Below are 5,890 nucleotides of genomic sequence, written 5' to 3'. Positions count from 1 at the left end.
TTGTGATCACAGAGAATGCTTTATATTATTTTGATGCTTTGGATTTTATTGAAGTTTGCTTTGTAGGCTAAAATTTGGTTTATCTGGCGAATGTTCTATGTGCTTTGGAAAATGTATATTTCTCTGTTGTTGGGTAGAGTTTCCTACATATGTTTGTGAGGTCAAGTTGGTTGATTGTGGCCTTTAGATCTTCTCTATCTTTGTTGAGTTTCTCTCTAGATGTTCTGTCCTTTACTGAGAATGGTGTGTTGGTCTCCTGCTATTACTGTGGAACTATCTATTTCTCTTTTCAGGGCTGTTAGAGTTTGTTTTATGTATTTTGGATCACTGTTGTTGGGTGCATTGATATTTATTAAAAATGTTATATCTTCTTGGTGGATTGTCCTTTTAACCATTATATAACATCCTTCTTTATCTTTTATGATTTATTTTGCCTTAAAGTCTATTTTATCAGAGATTAGTGCTGCCATTCCTGGTCTTTTTTGGTTACTGTTTACGTGATATATATTTTTTCCATCCTTTGATTTTTAACATACTTATGTCTTTGTCTAAGGTGTGCCTCTTGTAGACGACATATTAATGGGTATTTTTTTTTTAAATCCATTCTGCCACTCTCTGTCTCTTTATGGGTGCATTTATGCCATCTACATTCAGTGTGTTTATCCATAGGTATGAGTTTATTGTTGTCATAATGTTGTGGTTTATTTACTTATTTTGTGGTGCTGATGTTTTCTTTGCTCCTCTTACTTTCCTGTGCTAAGTTCCTTTCAACTGTGGATTTTCTTTACTTTCATTATTATAGACTATGTGTTTTCTGAGTCTATGTATTTCTTCCTTTTTATTTTGATGAGTAGGCTTGTTAACTTTGTTTGAGGTTAGCTTGAAATTTACCCTTATCTTCCTAAGTTTGAACCAGTCGTTTATTACTTGATATTGCTTTACTTCCTCCCCATTTGAATGTTCTATACGTACAAAATTTATTTCCATTTTTATGGCTTTGATATTGTCATCATTTACAGATTGACATCTCTGTTTCCCTGTTTTAAGTTTTTCAGCTTTGTTTTATTATTGAGAGTTCTTTACCTAGGTTGGTATGTAAGCTGATGCTGTCCTTTGCCTTAGACTCAGGTTGTTGTCTGATGTTGTTGGTTCTCTAACAGGACTCCCTTTAATATTTCATATAAATTCGCTTTGGGTTTTCGTGAATTTCCTTAATTTCTTCTTATCTGGAAATGTCCTAATTATACCATCATATTTGAGAGTTTTGCAGGATATATTATTGTTGGTTGGCAATTTTTTTGTTTCAAGGTATTATCTACGACATCCCAGTGTCTTCTTGCCTGTTTTGTTTCTGTCAAATAATTAGAGCTTAGTATTATTTTTTCTCCTTTGTGACTTTTCTTTTTTCCTGAGCTGCTCTCAGGATTCTTTCTTTGTCTTTGGTTTTGGCAGGCATGATTATGATACATCTTGGTGACTTTATTTGGAGGTCTATCCTATATGTGATTCATTGAGAGCCTTGGATGGTCAACTTTTCATGTTTCATGATATTTGGGAAGTTTTCTGTCAGTAAGTCTCCAACAATCTTCTCTGTGTTTTCCATTTTCTCTGCTTGTTCTGGAACTCTGATCATGCACAAATTTTTGCGTTTGATAGTGTCCCATATAATTCTTAGGTTTTCTTCATTCATTTCTCTGATTTTTCCTCAAATACATTGGTGTCCATTGATTTTTCTTCAACCTTGCTAGTTCTGTCCTCTATTATCTCAAATTTGCTCTTAAAACTTCTATTCAGTTGTCCATTTCTGAAATTTTGTTGTTCATCTTTTGGATTTCTAGTGGCTATTTTTGTAACAGTTCTAACTATTTAACAGTTCTTTATTATTATCCTGAATTTTTCTATTGCTTTGTCTGTGTTCACCTGATTTTGTCTTTTTTTCTCTTAGTTTTTTCTGTGTTTTCCTTGATTTGTTTCCTAATTTCTTGGAGAGCCCTGAATATCAATCTTTTGAATTCTATATCAGGTATTTCTCCTGCTTTTGCTTTTACCAGAAGGTTATATGATTCTTTATTTTGGTCATTTGCTGGAGATATCTTGACCTGTTTTTTTATGTTTTGATATTGTCTGCTGCTTCTGAGAAATTAAGTTATTTATAGATTTTATGTTCAGTTGTTTCATCCTGCTTCTTTGTATGCCAAGGCAGGCAGGCAGAGTGTGATTTGCTGCTTGCTTGTCTGTGGGCACAATAGCTCTCATCACTTTATCTTGGTTGGCAGGACAGCAGCAGGCAGGGAGATCCCACATTGCTGTACAGGGGTTTGGAGAGGTTGCTGAGGGCCGACTAGGAGGTTCCTTTCTGCCTGCTAATATTGGTCTAGCAGTGTGGGAGCATTCATATCTCTACACCAAATGCACATGGGTGCCAGTTGGGAAGTGGTACTGGCTTGCTTCCCCCTGTATAACAGCTAGTTGAGTGGCGGGAGGGCAGAGGCAGTGCAGACCCATTGTGTCGGCCAGCCTCAGCACCAAGGGTACTTTAACCATGGTGGCTGGGTAGGGGCTGGCAGGAAGAGATGGAAGGTGGCATACAGGGCTAGGCGAGAGTGAGAAATAAAGAAAAGAGATTTGATGGTTAAGAGTGTATGTCAACTTGGCTAGGCCATTATTCTCAGTGATGTAGCAGTGGTATAGTGTGAGCACCACCTTGATGGAATCTGATGAGTGGTACTGGCGGAGGCGGGGCCTGTGGCAGCTCACTGCCCCCTCAGTTTCATCTCTCTGCCTTCCACCAGTTACTTTCTGCCTGTTTGCCTTGCCAAGGTTTTTGGCTTGTTCCAGACTCAGCAGCTGTCTCTTGTTGTCTCACCTCCAGTTCTTGAGACTTGAGCTAGCAGCTTACCTGTTGATCTTGGAATTCGTCAAACTTCTCAGCCTGTGAGCAAGAGTCTGGTTCCCCGACCTGCTGACCTTGGGTTCACCAGCCCCTGCATCTATGTGAATCAGGAGAAAACTTGCGGTCTTGTCTGCTGATCTTGGAATTCATTGACCTTCACAGCTTGTGAGTGGGAGCCCCTCTTCGACCTGCTGACATAGGGTTCACCAGCTTCTGCGGCTGTGTGAATTGGGAGAGGCCTCTACCCTGATCTGTGGACTTGGGGTGTTTTAGCCTCTACAATTGCGTGAGCTATTTTCTTGATATAAATCTCTCTCTATATATATTTATACACCTTACTGGTTTTGCTTCTCTAGAGAACCCAGCTTAAGACAAGAGACAAACAAAGAAAAAAAAGGGAACATAACAGATGCGAGCATATGGGGGCAGCACTGTCCTGGGGGCTGGCAGGGAGGGGAAGAGGTGGTATATGGAGCTAGATGGGAGGGAGAAAGAAAGAAAAAGAAAAAAAGAAATGGCAAGAGGTACGGGCTGGCCAGTGAGGTGGGGCTGACCTGGGGCTTGGTGGGCTGGTGTGCCAGTGTCTATCTGCACTAGTGCAGCAGGGGCTAGTGGGAAAGACTCGAGGTGCTGTACAGAGCTAGTTGGGAGGTAGAATGAAAAGAAGAAGAAAAAGAAAAAGAAAAAAAGGGAGCTGGAAGGTGGGGGCTTGAGAGACCTGGGGCAGCAACAGCCCAATGGCTCTCTAGCTTCAGTGGCATGGCAGGGGCCTAGAAAGGGGGGTAGGTGGTGTATGGGACTAGGTGGGAGGGAGAAAGAAAAGAATGAAAGAGAAAAAAGAAAAAAATATGGCATGTGAAGGCTGGCAAGTGGGGGCAGAGCAGGCCCAGGGGCCAGTGGGAAGGGTGGGGAGGTGGCATACAGGGCTAGGTGTAAGGAAGAAATAAAAGAAAGAAAATAAAATGACAGTACAACAGGAGCTGTGAGGTGGGAGTGGGTCCAACCTGGGTCGTTGGAGGCTGGTGGCTCTTAAGCCTCAGTGACATGGCAGGGCTGGCAGAAACGGGGAGTGAGGTGGCATATGGAGCTAGGTGGGAAGGAGAAAGAAAAGGAAGAAAGAGAAAAAGAAAAAATGGCAGCATGTTGGGGTCTGGCGAGTGGTGCAGGGAAGACACAGAGGCTAGTGGGAAGGGAAGGGAGGCAGTGTATGGGGCTAGGTGGGACGAAGGAAGAAAAAAAGAATGAAGAAAAAAAGGTGATCTGGCAGTGAATAGGGGTGGGTGGAACAAGGGCAGTTGCAGACTGGTGGCACTTTAGCTGCAGCTGCATGGTAAGTGCTGACAGGAAGGGGGAGGAGGTGGCATAATGGGTTAGGAGGGAGTGAGAAAGAAAAGGAGAAAGGGAAATAGAAAAAGAAATAGCATGGTAAGGGCTGGTGAGTGCGGCAAGGCAGACACAGGGGATGGTGGGAAGGGAGGGGCAGGGTTGTATGGGGATAGCTGGAAGGGAGAAAGAAAGAAAGAAAGAAAAAGAATAAAGAAAAAAAGATGATCTGATAGGAGCTGGCAGATGGGGGAGGTGCAGACCCAGGAAGGCAGCAGTCTGGTGGTGTTGTAGCCAAGGCTGTGTGGCTGGGGCAGGCAGGAAGGGTGGAAGGCGGTGTACAGGGTTAGGAGGAAAGAAGAAAGAAAAGGAAGAAAGAGAAAAAAGAGTCACTGGGCAGGCAGGGTTGTGGGCTTGAATTTTGGACCTCAGTAGTGGGAGCTGGAAGCTGGATGAGGCGTTCTTACTTCTACTCATCAAAAGGGTGAGAGGTGGGAGAGCATGTTTCTCTGGTTACCTGATGCTCTGTCTTCTATTGGGAGCTCCATAATGTTGCTTTCTTGTATTCCCTGTCTGGGGTCATTACTGGCTGTGTTTCAAGATAGCTATGGTGTGCTGTGTTAGTTGGTCAAGGACCTACAAAGTTTAACCTAAAATATTAATAAGACTGAAATACTTAGTGGGAGCTTTTAGCTTGCCATACATGTATGACTGGGTCTTACTTATTCATAACACCAGATCTCTTACCCAACTGCCAATTGAAATCATTTAAAACTCTCAGAAAGTAAAGCTTTTGATACATGATTGTCTTAGTTATCTAGTGCCGCTATAACAGAAATAACACAAGCGGATAGCTTTAACAAAGAGAAATTTATTTCTTCACAGTAAGAGATAGGACATGCAAAACCGATTGCTTCTGTACATCAGAAAACTCCATCAGGACACATTCCATCATTGTGGTAGAACTGGGCGTCTCTGGGGGAGGCAGCTTATACCTCGGAGGCAATGAGAAAAGCCCTGAACACATGAAGAATTAAATTATGAGAAAATGGATTGAAATTGTTTTTCTCTTGCCCCCTTCCTGATTGTAATTGCTGCTGATGTTCCTTGGAGCCCTGGTGGTGCAGTGGTGAAGAGTTATGGTTGCTAACCAAAATGTCTGCAGTTCGAATTCACCTGCCACTCCTTGGAAACCCTATGGGGCAGTACTACTTTGCGACTCCTTGGCAATAGTTTTTTTTTTTTTTTTTTTGGTTATTGATGTCCTTAATATTTTGGAAGGGAAATTATGTAGTGCTCCATCAACCTCCATTATATTCTTATTCCTATTGTAGGAATAAAGTGAAAATCAGGACTATTTTTTCATAAACAACACGCATGTAAATCTTTAATATAGATTTGTATATATTTCCATGTGCATATATAATTTTCTCATGATAAAATAGATATAAAAGTAGATGAAGTCCCTGGGTGGGATAAATGGTTAACATACTTGATATCTGTCTTAGTCATCTAGTGCTGCTCTAACAGAAATACCACAAGTGGATGGATTTAGCAAAGAGATGTTTATTCCCTCAGTCCAGTGGGCTACAAGTTCAAATTCAGGGCGTCAGCTCCAGAAGAACACTTTCTCTATTGGCTCTGAAGGAAGATCCGTGTCATCAGTCTTCCTTT

This window comes from Trichechus manatus, unplaced genomic scaffold (assembly GCF_000243295.1).
Source record: "Trichechus manatus latirostris isolate Lorelei unplaced genomic scaffold, TriManLat1.0 scaffold00290, whole genome shotgun sequence".
NCBI classification, from domain to species: domain Eukaryota; kingdom Metazoa; phylum Chordata; class Mammalia; order Sirenia; family Trichechidae; genus Trichechus; species Trichechus manatus.
Note: the sequence above shows the minus strand (reverse complement) of the source record.